Source organism: Geospiza fortis, unplaced genomic scaffold (genome assembly GCF_000277835.1).
Source record: "Geospiza fortis unplaced genomic scaffold, GeoFor_1.0 scaffold112, whole genome shotgun sequence".
In the NCBI taxonomy this organism is placed as follows: domain Eukaryota; kingdom Metazoa; phylum Chordata; class Aves; order Passeriformes; family Thraupidae; genus Geospiza; species Geospiza fortis.
In genome coordinates, this window is record NW_005054298.1 from 5,927,636 (window position 1) to 5,951,674 (window position 24,039).

A 24,039-nucleotide genomic window follows, 5' to 3' on the forward strand; every position below is an offset into this window, starting at 1 on the left:
GAAATCCACAGCGTAAGATTAGTGGTTTATACAATTAAGTGGCTCAGGTTAAAGAAAGGTATAATAAGAAGGAATAACAGAAAGCTGAAGCCAAACACATTCAAATGAGAAATCCAGCACAGTTTTTAGCAGTGAGGCTGATTAATTACTGGAAAAAAATTTACCAAATGAAGCAGCTGATTAACAGTCTCCCAGTGTTTCAAATTGTGTCTTCAGCCCAAAGTGGACATCTTCAGCTGAACAAAATGGTGCCAGAATCCTTGCAGTGGTGCCAGGGACAGGATGAGGAGCAATGGCCAAGAAGTTTCACCTCATCATGGGGAAGAACTTCTTTACCTTGAGGGTGGCAGAGCACTGTAACAGCTGCCCAGGGAGGGTGTGGAGTCTCCCTCTTTGGGAACATTCCAAACCCACCTGGCCGTGTTCCTGCATCCCCTGCTCCAGGTGGCCCTGCTTGGGCAGGGGTGGGTTAGACGGAGTGATCTCCACAGGTCCCTTCCAACCCTGCAAGGCCCCCCACACCTCCTGCAGCTGCTCCGTGGCTCCCCATGGCATCCCATCCTGCTGGACGCATCCTTGAGCACAGTTCTTGAGAGCTGCCTGGCTCAGCTAGCCCAGGAGTTGTTTGGAAACAAGTCTGGGCTTTTCCTCACTGTTGCATTGCTTGCCACTTTTTGCTGGGTTTGTTAAACACAATTATGTTTTAAATATTGCACAGAAATTTGGACTGAAATTCTCTCTGGCAGGAAATGCACACAAATGCACTGAAAAAGAGAGATTCCCACATACAAGGCTATAACTGACAATCATTCCTCATTCCATCATTCCTCAGCAGAATTGCTACATTTATATTGTTAGGTGAAGCTACACAGAGCCTGGCACAGAGTCCATTAAGAAATCCCATTGGCTCTCTGGAGAACACTCAAAGCACAGGCACTAAGATGCTGCATTTAAAAAGATAATGGATAAAGATGAAATCAGTCTTTCAGATTAGTTTTCCATTTCCATAGGGGCTGTCTTTATGGTTTCAATGATGTAGAGTAAAAAGAAAGAGTATTCACTTCCTAATGAAATGAAAAATTTTATTAATTTGAGGATATTCATTCCTTTAAGAGCTTCACTCCTGGAGTTCATTAAGTCCTCGAATATGCCTTGAGCTGATGCTGCCTTCCAGTCCTTGCCAGGATTTTCTTTCTGTTCTCTGGTCCAGGCCAAGACACAAAGAGTTTGCCAAGCCCCAGCGTAACGCCTGTGGTTACTGAGCAGAGAGATTTCCTATTAAATGAAAGAAATCTCCTCATATTCAAATACCCTGATATATTCAGCTGTTCAATCTGGCTAACTCCTGTAGAAATTACAGATCTCATCCTGGTCCTGCAAATCCTGTAGTGTTTGCAGATCTCACCCTGGTTCTGCAGAGCATCCAGACCCTGGTAATTCATATGACTTTAAAGGAAAGCCATGTGAGCTCATTTTTTTTGAACCAAGTGAGATGTGGCAGCAGGCCCAGCTGAGTGGCCGGGGTGACCTGTGTGCAAGTGCTCTGCAGAGCTGGGGAGCAGCTCCTGGAGGCTTTTGGGCTCCTGCAGAGTCTCAGTCATACAGAGACCCATTAGCAGCACTGAGCATTGGATTTTGGGTTATTTGATCTAAGTAGCCACTAGTGTATATGAGGTTTCAGCAGCATATGAGACTTGGAGAGTGTTTCATCAGGGGTCAGTCATAGCATGAGAATAAATTATTTGATTATAAAACATGATTTCTGAAACTATTTTATATGCAGTCAAAATGAAGAAGGTGTTACAGCAGCTTAAAAGTGAATATCTGGCTTTTTGACTTTCTTCTCTGTCCTGGTTCCCTTAAAACATTCAATGCTCTTGGCACTGCATGATGCTTTCTTAGTCTTAGTTAAACATTTTCTGTGATTGAGATGTGTCCACCTGCAAGTTGATTAAAATGTTTGCATAGCTTTGCATTGTGGAAATCATCTTCACTGTAAAACTCTGCAGAAAACAATCTCTAAAAATCAAACCAAATACCATTGTGGACTGAAACCTGCTGTTCTTCCCTAAGCAAAAATGTAACTTCATTGAGTGGGCGTTCTACTGCCACAAGGTCAGCAGCATCTGTTCTTATGTATTCAAAATAACTGCCATGGGATAAGCACATGACATTTTGCAGTATTTTTGGATTTTGTTTTCTGTAACTAATAAATTATGAAAACATGCTTCCAGGAAGCTAGTCTTTGATCTAAAGAAAGTTCATCTGTAATAATGCCAAAGGAAAAGAACAGTATAGAGACTGATAATGAACAAGTTTTGAATCTGTATATTTATAGCTCTCTGTTCTCTATGTTTATCTCTGTCTATACATACACACAAATCTCTTTCTATACCTATACATGTTTTCTATACTTGCTCCTTCAACATTCAAAAGCCAGGAAGTATTAAATTAAGTTCTTCTGGTTCCAAACCACTGTGATAATTTGCATTTTGCTAAACAACATATTTGTGAGAACCTGCCCCCTTCCATCAATTATCTAGAGTACAATGGTTCAACCAGTGGAAAAAAGGTGATGTGAAAATCAAAAGATGGTCTGAATTATAAATGATGGGAAGAGTATCTTTGGTTGTAAAATTGGTAAATAGTAAATGAGATTTGTGAGTGAAAAGCTGATCCTTGAAAAAAGACATGACAGGAAGAGGGGTGGTGATGTGAACATGTCAAGGTACAGCACAGGGAAGGAGAGAGCTGTATAACTACTTCGAGGTCCAGAAAGTGATGAGCAATAAAACCATTTAAAGTCCCTGGCTGGAAGTGGAAGGAATGAAGGATGAGGATGCCAGTTATAGGACCAAGGTAATAATCACATGGCTGAGACCTCAACAACAGCAAATAACATCGTCTGAAGGGAAGACTGGGCTTGATGAGACAATATATGGGAGGGAACAGACTGCCCAGGGACACAGGCAGATGTTCCAGAAGAAATCTGGTTACAACTTTGGACAGAGGAGCAGAGAAAGCAGGGAAAAAGAATTGTGTGGCTTTGACCTGATCAGCACAGGGGACTTCCTGAGAAAAGGATGGTGAAAGGCACTTTTTTATAATCATGATCATGAAAGTGTTCTTTGGGAGGTGAAGCAGGAAAGGATATCAAAGACAGAACATTCTGGTTCTCTCCAATAATTGGTAAGATTTCCACATAGAAAACAAATCTACAAAGGAAAGGTATTCCAAAGGCTTTGGTGTTTATTAAGGAATTTGAAAGCAAAGTATTGTGCTGTGGAGATTGGGTGGGAAGTTGAACTGTCAGCTTTTTAGCGACCCGAAATTCTAAAATGAATTGTTATAGAAAGTGACAAATGATGTTTATAAAAAGGACCTTTGAGTCACACACAATTATCCTCCAGCTATGAGGAAAATCATGAACATTACACTCTTGCACATCTCCTCCCCTCTAATACTGCAATATGTAAGGAGCAGTGTGGCATTTGAAATGTCTGAATGATAAGTGTACAGCACTCTGGGAAGGGTCACTGGTGGTCATGGCACTGCTCTCAATAACGTGAAGTGGACCTGTCCCAGGGAGTACAGGGCCACCAAAAGTGAGGTATATTAGCAAAGAGTGAGGTGCTGGAGCTGTGTCCTGAAGAGGAGAGCATCATTGAAACACCTGAGGCCTAAAATATAGCTAAAAAAAAAGTGCAGAGAAAGAAACTGTTTCCATGACTATGACAGGTAAAGGAAGAAGTACTGGACTTAAATTGCAGCAAGCAGGACTTAGGCATTATAAGATGTTCGTAGTTCTGGGCTAGCTAAGTACAAGGACACTCTGATTCTATGAGGATTCTCAAAACACATCATGGTGTGCTAAAATACAGCCCAAATCAATGAGCACTTCTCAGAATGGGAAGTAGCTAATTTGCCACTGTCCCTTGGTGAAGGAGCCATAGGCAAGGGTTTTCTTCATCCATGTCTCTCTCTTTTGAAACACAGTGAAAAAGGCTGTGGGATTTCCATTGCTGAGGTTTAAAGGACAGATTAGGCAGATATTTGCCAGGGTTTTTTCTGCCTGTGTTTGATATGTGGTTTCAATTCCAAGTGCAAACTTTCAACCGGGAATTTGAGGAAAAGATCCAAACACCCAAATAGAGGATGCTCATTTCTATACTCAATTCCACTTCTGCAGCAAAAATTTGGAAGCTGTTGGAGTCCAAATCCATTCAGCACTTGTGGGACTTTCTAATTTGCAGTGCTGGAAGGCCATTTTCCAGAGTATGGGGCAGAAATTAAAAAGTCTTGGAAAAGCTGATGGGACTTGGAGAGAGCATTCCTTTTCAGAGGAAATCTGCCTTGTGGCAGATCTGGCTCAGATCTAAGGATTCTGGCAAGGTTTGCCTGGAAATCAGCCCTGCTCTGTGAGCCAGGCAAAGATTCAGCAAAAGTCCTGATTTGAGCTCAAGATGTTGAGAGAGAAATAATTCAGCGTCCATGGCCATGGCTGTCTCTGATAAATATTTCTGATGAAACTTGGCCAGTTTGAGGCAGGAGCTGTTTTTTGCCCCTGATCTCAGAAACGCATTATTTAACAGCACAGAATTCCCTAAAAATCTGCCAGGGCTTTTGATGTGAGGAAAGATCCCCAGGCCACTGAAGCACTGCAAGGGATGTGCTCCTCAGAGTTCCACCACAAAAGCACACTGTGCTTTCTGAAATGTGATTTTCCAGGGATGCCGGTGGCATTGCTGAGGGTGGCATTGCTGATGGTGGCATTGCTGAGGGTAGCGTCGCTGAGGGTGACATTGCTAAGGGTGGCATCGCTGAGGGTGGCAATGCTGAGGATGGCGTTTCTGAGGATGGCGATGCTGAGGGTGGCGTTGCTGAGGGTGGCGTCGCTGAGGGTGGTGTTGCTGTGCCCGGCTGTGGGGCTGTGGCAGAGAATTCCTGTGGGAATCTCCTCACAGAGGAGCCCTCACAGTCAGCACCTGCACACAGACACTCAGTCCAAGGCTTGACTAAAACATTTGACCCTTTATCCCTAAAGATGACAGAAATTAAAGAGTGAGGGGCGAGCAAGAGAACCGAGAGCCGGCGGCTGCCAGGAGCAAGGCCCCACAGGCCCCCACCTCCCCGGCTTGTGCTGTAAGTCAATTTTTATTATATTTTTACTTTTCCCTCCAGTGTTTTTAATTATTTGATGATTCACAGCCTCCCTTTTCTCTAGGAACTGAGTTTAGGGAAGGAATACCTCTTTCACAGCCACCAGGGCCTGAGGGGAATTCAGGCGTCTCCTTCCCCAGTCACCCCTCAGGGTGAGGCCCTGCTCATCCCCAGGGCCAAAAGTGACATTTTTCAGCTCTACCCTTCTTTCAGGTGGATCTCTATGTTATAGCAAAGCTTGCTAGTCTTGGTACAGGCAATTGCTTCAAGCTTGCTCAGCTTCTTCCCAGCTTGTACACACTGGAGTGTTTCTTACTGATGACAGTCCCATACTCCCAACAAAAAATAAAAGGCCACAAAAATTCAAGAATACCTTTGTCAGTCAAATATGCTTGTCCACAATTATAAAAGATGCACAGTTAAATTGTCAGTGGGAAAAATATGACTGAAAGGTTGAAATTAACTCTTTTGAAATTCAAATTTGCCTGTGGGAAAATCTGAGCCATAATTTATTCAATTAACTGTATGGAATCAACCCTTTCAGATCTTCCCTGTTTTTTCAGGGGGAAGATGGTACCATTATATGGAAGGAGATTGCTTGTTATCACAGCTGGTTTAATTAAACTCATAACTTTTTCTAATGTTGGATGTGGTCTAGCATCCAGACTGAGTAGTGTAACAATTTATCATCAGTCTGGACATTTCCAGTAAAACAGCAAATGGTTTATTAAAGCCATAATTATTTCTTGGCATTGGAGCAGCTATTGTGAAAATCATTATAACAGCCACTGATTTCTGTATTTTAAAAAGTTGCAATATTTGTTTAAAAACAAAACTGTTGTCAAAACAATTTCCTTTAAAAATGTTAGGGTTTTTTCCCTATGGTATTGTAGCAATTGTGGTAAAAGGAGTTTTGGTTCTGAGTGTCTGCAGTGTAGCCCAGTTCAGCATAGACAAATTTGTTTCATACAGCTGGAGAAAACAAGATGCCATTCAAATAGAAAATAATATAGTTGTAACAGTTTACTAGCTTATACCTTTTTGGTTTTTCAGCTGGGTAACGTTTTCTTAAATGTTTTCTTTATCCAAGTGTTCTTGTCACTATCTAGAAAACAGTTTCAGCTTTGATCAAGCTTTTTCTTTAGTTTCAATCATGGTCCTGTGCAGAGGGGTGCTAAACAAAGTTTTGAACAGAAACCAGTGTGAAGATGCATAATAATAAAATCAGGTTTCAGAGTTCATGAATCTAGATGTGAAAGCTAAAAATTACAATTTCATTTGCTTAAGGGAAGCACAGATTTCATGTTTAAGGTACCCAAAGTTTTTACATATGCTATTTTAAAATGAATAGAAGTGTTTCAGGCCTGCTACCATCCAAATGCCATTATTCTGAGGATGTCAATTCTGCAAACATCTCTACCTGCGACTGAGTACTGCAGGATTTAAGCACATACTGGGAGCTAGCAGGCACCTGCTGTGAGCTTTAACAACCTTGAATTGCCTTTCTATCAGTAACGTGGTGATTACGTTACCCATACCAAAATTCCCTCTTGACCATATCTTAACAGATAAATGTGTATTTTGTGCTAACTGGGTGTGATAGCAAAAGTAGTTTTCCCTGTAAGACTGTTCTTCATTCGTGAAAATGGGGTATTCATCTAAAAGCAGTTCTAGAGAGAAAAACCTTCTGTCATTTCCTCTTTGTGATTTCAGAGACAGTAAATAAATGTAGCTCTAAATGCTTTTATTTTGTGATTTTAATGAAAGTGATGGCCTAGGCATCTGCACAGAGAGTCTCTGTAGCTCCTTCTGGCTGTCAAGCAGTTAGGGTTTTCCTGGTGCTGCAGCACTCCTGGGAAGGTGGGATGATAATTGGATTGCAACGGGAAATGGAGTTTACCACATTGCTACAGGAAAACACTTTTCCTTCTGAAGTTACTCACCAAGTGAATATTCTGCAGAAGAGATTGAGAGGACCCCACTTGTCCAGCAGGGACACAGGCAGCAGCTGTTAGATTTTCCACTGCTGTGTGGGTGCACGTGTGCGGAGAGGTCTGTTCCCAGTCTGCCAGGATGGAGGAGTGAGAAGCACTGAGTCATCTGAAGAGACTTTCTCTGAGTTTCTTTAAAAACAGAAAGGGAGGGGAGAGAAAAAATATTGTTCCTAAGTGGTTGCCTGGAATTACTTCTGGTAGGGGCCAGATTGCAATTACAGATGTGCTGAACGCAGTGTCAGCGCTCTTGACAAATTCAGAGTTTGTGCTGCTGTCCACAGTATCTGTTTCAGACAGCTTGAGCCATAAAGTGTTCTGGCTGTAAGATTGAGAGCAGGAGTAGAGCCTGCAGATGCTGACAGAGCCTCAGGTTCGTGTTCCTCACGTACACTCATACTGATTGCTGTAATGAGGGGACCAAGTGGTTTTAAAATCAGGGCACCAGCAATTTGCAGTTTTCCTGCAAGCCCTATGCCCTTCTGTAGAAGCAGTAAGAATTGAAGTTTAGAACTTCACCTTTGCCACTCATCTGCTCAGTCTTTCTTTACATTCTGAAAGAGTAATATTGATCTGAGGACATTATTATAATTTCACTATTTTCTATCATGTTTTCTAGTCATCCAATTGTTTGATTAGATTTTTTTGACCATTGCTGTGCCTGGAGCAGAGAGTTTTATTGAGCTGCTCTGGATGATGCTTTTAGAGTTGTGCAGCATGTAGAGATAGCAATCTTGCAGACTGTATCTCTTGAATTAAGTTGATTAGAATCTCACTGATTCTTATCACTTGGCCTATGTAAATAAAAAGGGTAGCAGAGAGCCTGAAATCTGGCTTCCAACAGCAACTGGTCTTAAGGGATACTCAGAAATGTAGAGGAAAGGTAAGTTTATACTTAGTAAAAGCCAGTTAGGGAATTTGAACTAAACCTTGTCAGCATTGTTTATTTGATGTCTTCACAGCTTGTGGGTTTCTGAAAGCCTTGTCTTGCAATTAGGGTTGATCCATCCATAGGAAGAAAAAAAGTCTGACTTCATAAAACTTTTCATGTGACAAATTTTTTTCCTGAAAGCAGGTTTTAAGTCTTAATATGCTTAGAGGAGTAATTCTTTCTGAAAGGTCCCTCAACACTGAGACGGCTTTTTAGGCCTCCAGAAAACAATCCCCTAAGACAATTCTGCTGGCTGTGAACTGCTTTTTTAGGAGGAGTTGTGCATTCAGATTTGGTGTGCTCCTGTGCCATGCAGTAGCTCCTCCTCTGCTCTCCTGCCTTACTCCTGGAATGGTTTGTGCAAGTTGCACAACTGACAGAGGAGGATGAGGTTGTGTTTGGTGTCAGCCAATAACTCACCTGTAGTTATGTGAGTGTTGTTGAGCAATAAATAACAACTTAGAGCAAATGCAGCCTTGGTGGAATTGCACTTGGAAAAAGGGAATTATTGGAAGGGAAATATCCATCAGAGGTGGAACAGGCCTTTCATCAAAATGTTAATGTTTGAATGCACTCAGAACCTCCAGATGGGCTGGTGCTGCTTCAGATGACATGGGAAGGATGTGAAAAACAGAGGAATGTTTTATAGCCTGACACATATGGAAATGGATGAAAAACTAATCTTTACCTGATCTGCCTTTCATAGGTGTAAAATGGATGTTGGGTAGGTCAGTGCTGAGCTGAAACACACTGTGCCTGTGGTGGGAGAAGCACAACTGCGTGAGCCCATGAATGCAGATTTCAGACATGAGTCCCCATCACCAGGAGTAGAGGGTTGGGGCTCCAGTTGTGTGCTTTTCCCCTCTGTGTTGGGATCAGAAATAGTTAAATGAGCTCTACTGCCTCTGAAACTTTCACCAAGCCCTCCGTATGTGAGACTCAACAGGGCTGAATAACATGGAGGAGCAAGGAAAATGATCTCATTTCCTTATTAACTCCAGTCAAACGTGGAAATTAAACTCATACTTGACAAGGAAGCAAAAACCAATTCTAATTTAAAAATAAGTACCTGTGAAGCTTAAAACCACCAAAACACTGGGTTTTTTCCACCTTTTTTGTAAAGGGCCATTTGCAAGTTTCATTGCTCTGTTATCCTCAGGTTTGTCATGGTTTCTAGCCTGGATTGGGTTGAAATTTGTGATATGCTGGAGCTGAATTTCCCAAGTCCTTCCTTCAAGTGTCTTACCTAGTGAGACGTATCTTCATATCATGTATACTAACATGTAGAGCCTGACTGAAATTCAGAATGTTGTTATTTCAGACATTTAGATATTTAGGATGTAATTAGAAATATGTGCTAAAGTTTAATGATGTCAATGGCTTGTTATAATGGTCTGTATGGGTAGGGATGTGAAATAAAACATGTAGACTAAAAATTTTCGTTGAAAACTGCCCGACAAACAGCAGTTAGTTATGAGCATCTTGCTAATGCCTCATTTACCCACAAAGTCACTTCACTTCATGGGAGCCTGTATGGTGATGAGCTTTGAATTGATGATTAAAACAGTGTTGATAAGACACCAGGGCTTAACCATTGCTGGACTGTGCTTGACTCAAGGTCTTCTATTTCTCACAGTGGTTTTTGGTGCCTGGCAACAAGGGGGCTTGAGATAAAGATGAATTTTCATGAATGTGTTCAGTTGCATCTCTGATTTCTACACCCCATTAATAGTGTTCAGGGATAAGAAGGTGGGAAAGCCCAGCAGCAGAGTTCTATCATTGGATTATATAAGGGTCATCTATTGGAGCTGGGAAGAGGAATGGCCCCACAGCTGTCTGGGTTGGGATATTAAAAGCCCCAAAAGTAGGCGTAGCTTGTATTTGGCAAATGGGCATAAACAACCTGTCCCCAGACACTGCCATTAGTACCTGGGGGACTCCTGGTGGTCATGGCTCTCTTGTCCTGCAGCACTGACAGTGCTGTGTTCCTGGCCCTTGCCTGCTCCTGTCCCTCCTTGTGTGACTAGGAAACAGAGAGGAGATTTTCCCCAGAAGCTCTGTTAGACATGCCTTTACTCACTTGCCTCAAGGCATTCACCTGAATTGTGAATACCTGTTAAAGGTAAAATGCTTTTCTTCATATGACATCTAAGTGATGGCACCTTTGTGAAGAAAGCATTGAAATAGGATCACAAGGCTGCAGAGATGCACAATGAACATACCAAAGCTTTGTGCAAAGTGGATGGTTGTGAGGACAAAGTCTCACTGCTGGAAGTATGAAATTTTAAAAAATGCTTGTTATTTCCCCGAAGAAGCCTGGTATGAATCATCTCGTTGATATTCTAATGGACTTATATGGTACAAATATTCTGATTAAATCAGAAAAAGCATAATGACATCGTTATCAGATACATTTTTGTTCTATTTAAATTCACCCATCTATCAAAAATGCTCAGTGAAATACTAGAAGGGCACTCACTGGTTGCAAAACAGATTCATTTCAAATTCTAATGGACAGGAATTGATCTAATCATCACATCAGGATTCTTGGAGAATTAAAAATGCAACCAAAACCCACTCAGAAGTCAAATGTTTTGGTTTTTGGGCACTGATAGCTACAAAATGTGGAGAAAAATCTTTTTCCTTGCTCTGATTTTAAGATAGCTGTCTACATGTCAACAGTTTGCATAAAAAATCCCCCCAGCTTCTTCCTCATCTCCTTGCTCTACCCTTTAAAGCATTTTGCTCTAGTTAGAAAAACCAAGATTCACAGAAACCATGCTATTCCATATGAAGCTAGAACAGACCTGGGATTGTGGCCTGTCTTGGATGAATGCAGAATTTCAGAGCATTAGTGCTGGTTTGTGACCTGAACCAGGGGCTCACCAGGGAACCCTTGGGACCTAGGTTTTGGTCCCTGGAGCTCTGATTGCTGCTGAAGCACTCTGTGAGTGGGAAGTGCCTGCAAGGTGTCGTGAAAGAAAGGCCAGGAGAAGTGTCTGGCTGTGGAGAAACACCCCAAATGTGCAGGGAACCTCATGAAGGGTTGGGGTTCTGGCACTGGTACTCTGCTGGTGGTGGTGTTCCTCTGGGGTTTCTTACGTGTGATGCACCCAGGAAATCCTCTCCAGGAGATTTGCCTTTGATCATGGGAACTTAAACCATATTGCTACATTTTAATGGTCTTCAATAGTCTTCACCCTGCTTTCTGCAGGGTGCCCTGATATTATACACAGTAGATGGAATTTTTAGGAACTTCCTCTCTTTCCTTCCCTGCTCTCTGGCCTGTCTCAGCCTCAAGCCACCTCAGTCTGTTTCCCCAATCCAAGATGCATTTTTTTTTTTCATTTCTGTGAGGTTAGCCATGGCTCCCTCAGACCCTTTCCTCCCAACAACAACTTTCTGCCAGGGAGATTCTCACACATTTTCACATTTTGCCTACAACCTGCTCAGCAGGTCTCTCTCTCTGCTCTCCTAAGCTGCCCAGGGTTGCTGGTGGACCTGCCTTGTCCTGCAGAAAGGTTGCAGTTTGGCCTCCTGGTGACCCAGCTCCTCTCTTGGGACACATCCAAGCTTGCCATCAACAAGCTGAGCTGGGGTGAAGATGTCCAGCACATGTGTGCATGAATAGCAGTGGAAGGGAAGCAGACAGGCAGCAGCTGAGCAAAATCAAACTCTTTGTGGTTCCCTTCTCACATATGTGAATGCCTCAAAATATCACTGAACTTTATTCCCTCATGGCAATGCTGCAGAACTGCTGACAAAATCTGTTTGCATTTTTCAAACTGCTCTTTTAAATGCTGTGGAGAGCAGCAAACTGGTGCGTAGTTGGCATCATCCTTTCTGCTGCACTCTGGTAACCCTGCTTGGCCATGATATGGCCACATGCCCGCCAGAACTAATGAAAGTTCCCATTCCTACCTCATCCATAAATGCACGGAGTTCACCCGTGTAGTTTCAGGCCTGTACCCTTGTTACTCTTATCTCCCCCCTACTTCAATGCCTGTTGCACTCATTTGTAATTACATTGCATACAACTAATGTAATTACTTTGCAAAACAGTTTAGTATCTAACACCTGCTCTACTTCTAATTTAAATAACTGCCTTAAAATTATTCATGAGGACAGTAATTTGCTGATGCCTCTCTTAGGGCTAATCCTTGCTTTGGCAGTACAGGTAACAGTGCCTGGTTGTATGTTTGCTTTTTTCCTTAGGACCATCCTTTCACTTATACCTTTGTCCATCTTCTAATCCTGAGACATATTTTGCTTAGGAATGTTTCTGCTGAAATTGTTGAATCACAGCAAAGTCTAAGAAAAAGCCATATACTGTTGATGCTAAAAATGCTCTTATAACAATTTTTAGCAGTGTTAACAGACTTCTTGGTCATTTGCAGGCAACAGGGAACTGAAAGAGTCAACCTTTTATATGAAGAGATCTAACCCCAGTCAGTATCAGGGGTGGTGCTGAAGCAAATCCCAGTTCAATCACAAACCTTCCCAGGATTTCAGTGAATTGATTTGTGCAGTGGGGTACCTGTCTCCCCTTCTGCTCTCCCAGCTCAATGATTTATCTGACAAGATCTGAGCATGTATAAACTCACATAATAAAAGATCCAAAAGGTTTGCATGAATAGGGATACATTTTCACTAAATGGGCAAGAAACATGTCTGAGACACTATTCTGCTCCAGTATTCCTCTGCCTATCTGAAAGCATGAAAACAGAAGAAGCTCTCAGCTAAGCACAGAAAAAATGCTGAATAGTGCTAAGGAAGAAAGGATACATTTTTTCAGTCTTACTTTCATCATGTGCACTTGGCATTGGTTCTGAAATATTAAATGTTCATGCTGTACAGACGTTGTGTTACTGAGAAATTAGAGTGAAGACAAGAACAAACCAGATTAGAGGTCCTCCTTAATTATAGACTATAATTCTAGCACTGATATTCTTGAAGAATATGCATTTATGATAATTAAAGCTCAGAAAAAATCTTCATAGTGAGAGTTTTCATCTTCACATCAGACATGATTTTGCAAGTTGCACCAATCATTTCTGAATAAGCTTTTGGAAATGGCTGTGTAAGATGCAATTTTTCTTCTACTTGTAGCAATTTGGAGTAAAACAAAGTGCTGCCACTTAAATTTTTTCTGTGCCCTTTTACTGAGCTTAGGCCATTTCAAATGACATTTCCCAGGTAGCATGGGAACAAATCATCAGCAGGGCAGTCATGTTTAGCTGCTCATTAATGAAATCAGTGTTCTGAAGCATGGATTGGCAGAATGAACAAAGCTAAAGCAATTACTAGACTCTCTGCAGAAATGTGTAGAAAATTGAGGGTCTCATTTAAATTGTTAACATCTTACCAGTACTAGATTTTAACCCAAGAAACAATTAATTTGATCATCTGCCATACATATTAATTATAATGATGATGAAACAGTTGAGAATGGACTTCTCATTTGGTGGGAAAAGGAGATAGTATAGTAAGGTAATATGCAGCTGCCTGTGCATTGAATTGTTTTCCCTCTTGAGCATCACTTGCCTCTTTTGGTGGGAGGGAGAGGAGCAAGGGGAGGACACACAGGAGATGCCACAGGGCTGCACTGAGGCTGTGCCTCAGTCACTGTCACTGGTGATGTCCCCAGAGCAGTAGGGCCATGAGACTTTCCCAGATGGGGGAGTTTCCTGCTCACCAGCTACCAGCCCATAGTCCCTTCCAGGGGAGTGGGGTTGGCATTACTAATGTCTCACGCCGCACCAGCCAAGTCATTAATTTTCTGATTAACAGTAGTTCTTACAAAAAGAGACTAAACTGTGCAATGCTCTAAACATAAATCTAATGCAGTGACACTAAATTGGGTAGGAGCGAGTAAAACAGCCCAGCTGAAGCTCATACCTTGCTGACAGGCCATTTAGATAGGCAGGCCATAACTTCTGAGCAGCCTGAAATAAATCTGTGGTGTGTATAGTTTCCAAAATGCCTACATTATCTATTGCTTAATCAGTGGTTGTGTAAGAAATCACTGTGGTTATCAGAGCATAGGAAACAGCTTTACTGCTTCCATTAGAAGTACCATTATGCTATAGCAACACATTATCTTCATAAATCATTTGTACTGGGAATATATTTGTCAGGTTTCAAACAGATTGTGTAATTATCACATAATTTTATTTCAAGAGTTCATAACAGGGAATTAGATATGACATTTGGTAATATAAACCGTGCACTTGACTTGAATAGCAGTTAGCCATAAATGTTTAAAGAACTGGGCTCTAAAGGATTTTTATAATGCTTTGACAACAGGTTCTCAGAGTTCATATTGTGCATATAACATATATAAGGGCAGCTTGTGAGACATTGGACCAGCGAGGGCATGTGACAAATGCTGTGAAGTGAGCACAAGTGCTTTGCAGTGTGTCAGAGCTACCAACGTGTTGTTCACACTTCTAGTGGAAAAAGTTACCACTTCTAGTGGAAAAAAGAAACCTAGGAAAAGTTAGAACACTAATAAAACTTCCTATATTTGTTATAGAGAACTTCTTAAATGGGGAAGATTCAGAAATGTGAGAGGTAATGGACCGGTAGCACAGTGTCAGTATTAATGATGTCTGTCAATGTGTTAATTTTCCTTTGTACCTGGAACATGTTTTGAGAAATACATCACTGATGTTGCTAAAGAACCAGTGATTTGTCATGTTTAGCTGTATGACATGTGCTGTGAAACTGAGCAGTGTCCAGAATCTTTTCTGCTGTGAGTATTAGGAACTCCAGTATATTAAGGAGCTCTAATATGTCTTGTAATTTCACTTATTTCCTGAATTTTAGAAGGCTGATTTCATAATGACTCAATTTGATCTTCTGCAAAGTGAATGTGAAATCCTCTGCCTCCTGTGCGTGCCCAGCGAAGCCAAACTAAGCGAAGTCTTCTGATAACTACAGTGTAAATGCAGTCTTGTTTTCACAATGCAGCAATGCTCTGTGACAGGCTGACAAAAGAAAAGTTATGTCTGGAAACAGTAAGCACCTTCCCCAGCTCCCAGGCCAACTATAAGGCTGGAAATCCACACTTATTACCAAGCACATCCTGCTTTCTGATGATTGTATTTCATTGCTAAGTCAGAATGTACAATCTTTCCAAAGTAAATTTCCTCATCCTATTCTCCCAGTAGTCCTTTAAATCCGTGATCCATAACCAGGGAGCTGCTATCTCTGAAATTGATATGTTTTTCTGAAATGTTATGATGAATTGGGTATTTTTTTAATAATCCTAAAATAGGGATGGATATCAAAACAGAGATCTGTTGTTGGACTTAACCCACTGGAGTGACAGCAGGGTGCAAATAAAAATGACCATTATTAAGCCTTTTTCTAGATAAGTTTTGCTTGTAAATTCTGGCCTTCACACTTCTGAACTGTTTGGTCCTGTACTAATTGTTCCATACCCTTCAGTATTTACAATTTAAATAATATTGACCTAAATTATTACTAGTGTTTTATGGAATACAACTCTAACAGAAAAGGCTTTTCCTCTTTCACCTTTAGAGATCTTTTAATACCTTAAGTTATGATAAAAGAGTAATGCATTGAGTAGCTGAATATTCCAAATACAGACATCTGAGGAGAGGGCACTTTGGCAGTGGTGTTCTGGACTACTTGCTTTTCACTCTGTCCCAATCTGATCTTACCTGATCTTAACTTGCAGGACAGGATTTCTGCTGCTATATGTTGCATGTGGCATAGGATGCATATGGAAATACTGGGAAGTACACACAACTCTCACTGCCTCTGACTTTAGGCATTATTTGGGCAGCTTTTGTTATTCAGAAATGCAGATCATAGCTGGCTGCTGATGAGGCTTTTGGTAGTTGTTTACCCTAGGCAACTTGTTTTTACTTCTGTCATTGTCAATTACTGCAAAATCCATTATCTTTGTGATTAACAAGTGGGCTTTATTTCCATCTAAAGGCTGTGGCAAGGAACTTGAGGGCTTAGCAAATTGGGTTGATTACAGAGGTGACACATGGGTGATGTCCTTGACACCAACATACAGATTGTGATACTGCCAAGCCTTTATGTCTGATTAACTGAACAAAGACCTTTTGAGAAATGGTGTATCCTGAAGGCACTACAACTTGCATTTTTAATATATGGTTTCAATCACCTCTCTGGAAAGATGGTTAGTATTTTATTTTTAAAAAGCAAGTAATAGACAATTTGATGGCACAAGTTTTAAGTGAAATTGCTGCAGGGTAATGAGAAAAGGCTATGGCTGCATATGGCTATATGGCTGGTCATTCTATATTTTCAAACTTCTATTGCATTTAATTTTACATAAAATTATAGAGTAGTTAGTAATTCTCTGTCTTCCAGGAATAACCAGGGGGCAAAAGTAACTCATGAAACCAAGTGTTTAAAAGCAGTGAATTCAGAAAAAGCTTGACAGCCCTAATTAAGAGATACAACCAATAAAACTACTGTAATAAAAAATGTGTAGTAACATGCAAACAAGATCACAAGCAGTATCTGTCCTGGGAATCTAAAATGTGAAGGAATTGTGGCTGGATCTCACTACAACTTCTACAATATTCTTAATTAATACCAGCCTGATAGAGATAAGCTGTTCCCAATCTCATGGAAAATCTTAACTCAGTGCACTCCATGTGTGTGGAAGATCAGACAGCCACAGAAGCTGAGCTGGGGAGTACTGCCAACCTCTTGGTCCTGGTACAGTGGGAGCTGTGGGAGAGATAAACTCAAGGCAAGAACACAAGTGAAGACATCATGTCTGGTCACTCTGACTGCTCTGACAAGAGAAGATGTAAGAAGGACTTGATAGCCAAAGAGATTGAGTTGCTACGGGAACTGGGGAAAAGGAGTCAGAGTGGAAAATTTTGTACAGAACGTAGAGAACTATAAATGCTGGTGACCAGTGTAATAAACTGGCTTTGCTTGTGCAGCATGGTCCGTGTCTCTCAATCCCCACACACATGAACTGCAGTGTGGGGGCAGGGAAAAATATTACAGTCCTTGAACCCTTCCTTTGTTACCTAACCAGGGAGGAAGCACTTGGGTTACACAACCCGTCATGCCTAGGGTGGATCCACCTGAATGTTGTCTGTGTTTCCAGATGTGCCAGCTGTTGTTTCAGACTGCCCTTGCTGCCCACCAAATGCCAGAACCATGCTGATCCCATCCCCTGGGTGACACCAGTTCAGTCAGGCGTGAGATTGTCCCCGTGTCTGAAGCTGAGTGTGGAGGGGGCTTTTGCCCAGACCCTCCTGTCCTTCTGCTAAAGGCTTTAGCCCATGCTGACTCACATTCTGACAAACATGGCTCTCTGTTTGGAGAGCAGCCAGCCCAAGGGACCAGAACCAGGGTCAGCCATGCTGGGATGGGCTCGTGTGCAGTGTTAGCGCAGACAGCACTTAGCTGGTGAGGATGAGTGAAGGGAACCAGTTTTCCTGTCAGCCTCAGCCATGCTGGGTCACTAAAAGGGATTGTATCTCTTCTGTCTGACATGTGTGGAGCTAAAACACTCCACATTCTGCAGTGCTTCTTATCCTGCCTTACTTCCAGGTATTTAGCAAACCATGGGTAGGATTTTCTAGTGTATAGGAGGCAAAGGACAGAAAGCGCAGCCTAGGGAGAGACATTAAAATGTCTTTGAGTGTTCAGCCACACTCTGATTACTCACTGTGGCAGGGCTGTGTGCCTTGGGCCACCACTGCCCCCTGAGAGCAGAGCTTCAGAAGTTGCTCCCTCCTGCCATGGCCTTTCCAGCAGCTGCATTCCCAGCACATCCCTGGGTTACAGTTTGTTAGAGAGTGGGCTGTGAAGAGCCTCTGTAGAGCTTGTGCTAGGGCTGCTCTAAGCAACCCAGTCCTTTTATGTGTTATTCAGAGACTACCTGAGAATGGCAAAGAGCTTGCCTTTTCTAAGTATGCACAGTGCATAAATAATGCATGTCCCTGTGCAGCAGAGCTGGGGAAAATGTTTGCAGGACTTCAGGACCTGAGGGATATTGGTATGAAAGACACAAACCTATACATTTAATTGTAGTGTTTTGCTTTAGTTTTTACTGATTTTGACATACATGGAGAGCAGGGAACTTTAACATCTGCATTATTTTAGCCTTGCTGGGCAAGATCAATATTTTATGCATTTATTTGGGTTACTTGTAAAAAATCCAGCACCATGCATGCCTTGGAAAAATCTCTGAAATCCAATAAAGAGCAGACCTTTATTAATTCTTTTTAAATCCTGCCCTAAATCAAATAGCTCTCTACAAACAAATGCATCAAAACAGTTCCCAAAATTGCTGTTCAGTTTCCCACAGCTCTAGTCTGTTTCAGGGCAGCGGTGTAAATCTACATTTGGCCTTAAAGTGCCGAGTGGCCAAGAGTGCCTTGAAGGTTTATTAGTCTCTGGTTCATAAGGGAGTGAGTAAATATAAATTTCAAATGTCAAGGACTCTAAAGGAGAACATTTGGCTTTTTTCATACTGAAAATGCTCAGTTGATGAGTTTGACTGCATCCCCAGCAGTTGTGGTACCAGGAAATAGAGGGGTGTGAGGGTAAGCTAGGGCTTTGATAAAACCAAAATCCTGAGTCATTTGGGAACCTGCAGGAAACAGACTCATACTGCTTATCAGGAAACAGAGCCATACTTCTTATCAGGTGGGCTACCAAGTTCTCCACCCATACTTATCAGGTGGGCTACCAAGTTCTCCAAGGTCAGTCCTACAGGATTTAATATAGACTGGTTTTAACATGCTAAAGGCCCATGTGTTTATTTCACTTGGTCTTCCTTTGTGAGAAGAGGTTCCAGGCCTTCAGGTGACCTCAGCTGGGAGCATCTTGCCTTGGCTGTGGTACCTATTTGGTTTTCCAGCAGCAACTGAGACTGTATCAGAAGCTCAGGAGGCATTTTTTAAACTTGTGCTTTAGAAATGGGCAGGGCCTGATTTCCCTTATTACTACAATAAGGTCATCTAGCAGCCTGTCTGTGCCATGGAAAAGCTATTAAGTGGGTTAGCAAGGGTAAGGAAAGCACTAGGTCTCACTAAAACTTCTACAATATTAATTAAAACCAGAGTATACTCAGCCTAATCTTAACTCATATTTACTTTGGTGCTTTCATTTGGAGGGATAATGACAGAGATGTGCAGGAATATTTAGTTTGCAAAGAAGACTGAGTTGTGTTATCACAGCAATGTCACAACACTGCCTGAGTGGCAGAGGATGCTCTGGAAAAACAAGGGGTTTTGTCTTGATTGGGGGTGAATGCTTGAGCCTAGATTTGCTAAGCATCCAAAATATTTTTGGCAAATGCTGGAATAAAGAAATCTTGATGTTGCCTTTGCATATTTTCAGGCTAGCAAGAAGGCTGTGTAGCTGTGCCTGTTCAGCCCCAGGCAGCTGCTGGGCACTCCCAGCCTCTGGTGGGAGCTAGCACTGGGCTGGGATATTTCTCCTCTCACATTATGCGCTACAAGCAGGAAGCCACAGTGGTATGAGCAAGTTCCTGCACTACAAGTCCCATGTAGGAGGCAATGGGGATGGGTAGAGAACAAGTTTTGGTGTCCCTACTTCCTTGTCTCTACCAACAGAGGTGTAAAACCTCATCTTTTCTCTTGACCTGCCTCTTACAGTAACTGAGTAATTGCAGGTAAATGTCCATGGAAGCTCTGTCAACAATCATACAGGAATTTAAATAAGAAAATACTAAATAACTTTTTCCAGAAAAGAATTCTCCCTAGTAAATCACGGAGCTAATGTTAAAGAACAAGTTTTTGTCAGATTGCACAGGGTTATACACTCAAAGAAGATATTTTGTACATAATTATGAATGATCATTACCTCATTTCTCTTATTTGTGTTTGGAGACACAGTTTGGACCTAGGGCTTACTCAGGGGACGTGGGGACATGGACTTTCTGTGAAAAGGAATATTTTTGGCAAATTTTAGTCTCTTTTGATTGTGGTCCTGGTAATGGAGGAGGTTCCTCAGAGTGGGAAATTGGAGGAATATGTTCCCCCATTTCTTGGTTTGCCTTCACCCAAGCATGTGAAAGTTTGTCACAGACCAAGGCAGGTTTTACAGAAGCACTTTGTAACACGGTAAAAACTATTGCAGTGTTTGGGTCTGGATACCTCCCACAGGACTTTAGGCATTGAAGTGGAATGTTGAAAATCTGAAAAGTCACCACAGACCAGAGGGAGGAGAGATTGGAGTGACTACACTGACATTGTTGGGGTCTTAACGGGTTCTCAAACATTACATGAGCCTCTTCCATAATGACAAGAAGTCTTCTCAATTACTGCAGAGGCAGTAATTGATATCAAAGCTGTGTGCGCCATTTTGTTAGTTTGGAAGGCAGTACTGCTTTGCCACTATCTCTTGGAAAACTAAATGAGTTTATTGTAATTGCTAATTCTGAACACTGGTGGATGTTCTTCAACACTTTTGAGAGAACAGCAGGTCACAAACTTCCAGGCCCTTTCTTTGAACTACTAACTCATTTTTGTTCAAGACAATTAATGAGGTATAACTTTGTCATTCTAATTTTTGTTCTGTATTTCAAGTTAGTTGGAGACATTTCACCTTGAAATTAGACTACAGTATTTTCTGTCCCTGTAAAGGCATAATTTAATGATTTTTCATGTGTTACAAGTGAAGCAACATATGCTTCATGATATACTAAGCGTATTTCAATTCTTTTGTAGCTTGCAAAAATAGGAAAAAAAATTAAGTGTCCTTATTTGCTGTTGGAGCAGTCAGTTCTAGACTTGTTATGAAGATGTTCTCAATTTTAAAATCAGAGCTTAAGTTCCCTTGGTTTGCATTCCCAATATCATGTGTTTCAGTCACGTTTAAAATATGGACATCATGTGTGTACAGCAGCTCCCACACAGTGTTTCAGTGCCATTTTTTCCCTCCAGTGATGATGGTGATGATAAGAGACCCAGTGCAATTGGAAGGAACATCTTTGCTTTGTGGGACCTGACACTGCTTTTAAAGGATGTTTTTTACAGGTACAGTCTTGTGCCATATACCCAGAGAATGCAATATAAGCTGTCTGTAGGGTTTTCTTTCTGTTACATAGTAATATGTATTTAGAAGCACTTGCCTTAGTGAAGATCGAAGAATATTGTGTAAATATGTTTATCAAAATAAACTATACAGATAAAAATACCCAGAATATTTCTTATAACTACATTGACTCAAAAAACCCCCACAACTTTTGGATGTATTTGTTTTGAAGAAGATAGGAGTAAACAGACTAAAAGCTTTTATTAACTCAGTCTATACGAAGAGTTGGTAATGCAAAAACTGAACAGATTGCTCAGGGATGTATAATACAATAGAATTGTGTTCAAAATACATCTTGAAGAGAAACAGGTGCAAAGATATAAAATTATGGATGAAGATGAAACTTTAAATGATGGCAGCTTTTTACAAGAAACAGCTTATGCTGAATTTCTACTCATCTAATGATAGATATTCTCACATTGGAGTCTGTGTTTATGCACTGCCTGCACTGTGGAGCAGTATTTGCTGTTGCTGGAAAACAAGCCCTTCCACAAACACTGGGAGGGGAAAAACATAATTATGAGATTCAGATAAATTATGCCATAGAATTTGTGGAAATACTTATTAAATTTGGTAATGAATCAAGTTTGTCAATGGTTGCATAAATTTAGAATGTATTTCCTAAAATCATCCATAGTTTATTGGCAAGATGGAATTGGACACCAGTTCCAGGTTTGGAAGTCGCATGTTTGATGCTGGCAAAGTGGCACCAACAGTGCATGTTTGCAACCAAAGAAAAACCATTACAATATTTGTCCAGTCAAATGTTCCATCTATTAGTGCTAATCGAGCCAGCAAGGGACAATTAGTAACATGTGGTTAAAAGGTTATAAAGTTTCATTTAGAATGAAATGCATCCAGAAAAAACATTAATTACATACAGAGATTTAATTTGGGAAAAAGCTTGCAGCAAATAATTAATTTCTTATACACCTAATTTTCTCTTTTTACAGTAAAATCTCTCAAAAAATTTTGGAGTATTTGTCAGTGCACTAAATTAAGCTACATTTTGCATCACTGAGGCATTTCTTCTGGAAAAGGAGTTCTTTTATCTTTTGGGTTGTTGCTTTTTCTATCCAGGGATTTTGTAGCTTTGCAAAAGTTGTTGGAGATCCTCCTGCACTCCTGTGCAGATTGACTCCCCTGCAAGCAGCTGCATTACTGAATGACTCAATCTCTGAAAACAGTGGGTTTTTTGTAAATGTTTCTTAAATTACCTGGCAAAACACAAAGACAAATAAGAGGTGAGTGAGGCATATACCCTTTATTCCTGCAGTGAAAGCAGCTGGTTATAGATTTAAGAAAATGAGGAGCTGTGTTTTGCTTCTCAGTCCCTGTTACTACTGAGTAAATGACTCCATCCAATTAAAGTGTAATGTGTTGACTTTATTATGTGATGGCAGATTGTGCTTATGCTCTAACAACCACTGTAGCTCACCAGAAAATAGGTGTGCTCAAAGCATGATAATGCTTTGTTCAAACTAACGGTGCAAGTAAAGCTGCTTTCTCACTGTGCATATTATGGGAAACATCTTAAAAGCCTCTTCCCCTCGGCTGCCTGTGCTCTCATTGCCTCCAGTAGGAGCTTTGCCATTGACTTTACAGGCAGCATGCAGAGGTCAACAGCAAGCACTTCTGCAAAGGGACATCTGTGTGACGCCAAGGGGCACTTTGAGCCAGGACATGTTAGTGCTGAGCCTTGGATGGGGCTTCACAAGGAGCTGGCTCAGTTCCCTGCTCTGGGGGAGATTTGCCTCCTGCACCTTGCTTGGGATTAAGTTCTCTGTCAAGTGGGGTTAAGGCTTTTTCCTCTCATTTTTGTGTCTGTACTTAGATCATGCTCTGAAGTGGTGTTACTGTGTCTATGTGAGCTGCTGGATCTTTTTTCCCAGATGTGACAGAGGTTTGATTGTAACATACAGTGCTCTTAAGCCCAACTAATCAAAGCATCCATCTTCAGAAATCTCTAAAGTTCTCCAAATATTAGCCTATGTCCCTATGGTACACATTAGAATTGAAGAAGTCATGGATGTTATTCATAAATGTGTGCTCAGTTACTGTGTGAGTGTGCCACTTCCTGAATTTGACAACATGCACTGTACTTCATCAGATAATGAAGTTGCATCTGCAATTTATGAAAGTGAGTACTTGAAAGAAACTAATTTCTGCTGTTGTTTAAATACAAATTAATTTTGATCAGATAATTGGCTTTAAAAAGTACCTCTTGGAGATAGCATGTGAGTCCTAGTGGGTACTCCCTCATCCAAGTGGACACCCACTCATCCAAATCTCTGCAGTATAATCAGACCAGAAACTTCCATATATGTCAAGATTTTATCCTGCTACCTGAATGCCATTGCAAATATTTCCCAAATTCATTGGATATTTACATGAAGCTGGAAGAAAATATCTTCAAAAGAACAGTTTCAAAGCCATATTTTTCTTTTTCTCTTGCTAATCAATCCACAATCTTGTTCTCAAATCAGAGCTAAAACCCCAGCAGAAGTTCAAAAGGAATAGTCATGGTGTGTAGAAGAAGGATTAGGCCCTGTGAGAGGCTCAGAGGCTTTGATGGGAACTGTGGGAGCACTCTGCTGCAAAATATTACCTTCTCTCATGTTTGTCTTAAACTGCTTATGCTTCCTCACAAAACAGGCCATCCCCCTGTCAGGGTGCAAGCATTTTAACTCTGTCATAAAGTGCTACAGCAGGATCTGAGTGTCAGGAAAGCTGGGGGATGTGAAACCATCCCCTTAAGCTGCAGGTCGGGAGCATGGATTGTCATTTATGCCCGAGCACCATCTCCAGAGCTGGGGTCTCTCTGCTGAGGGAAAGTCTGGCTTGAGGGAATTATTTTATTGA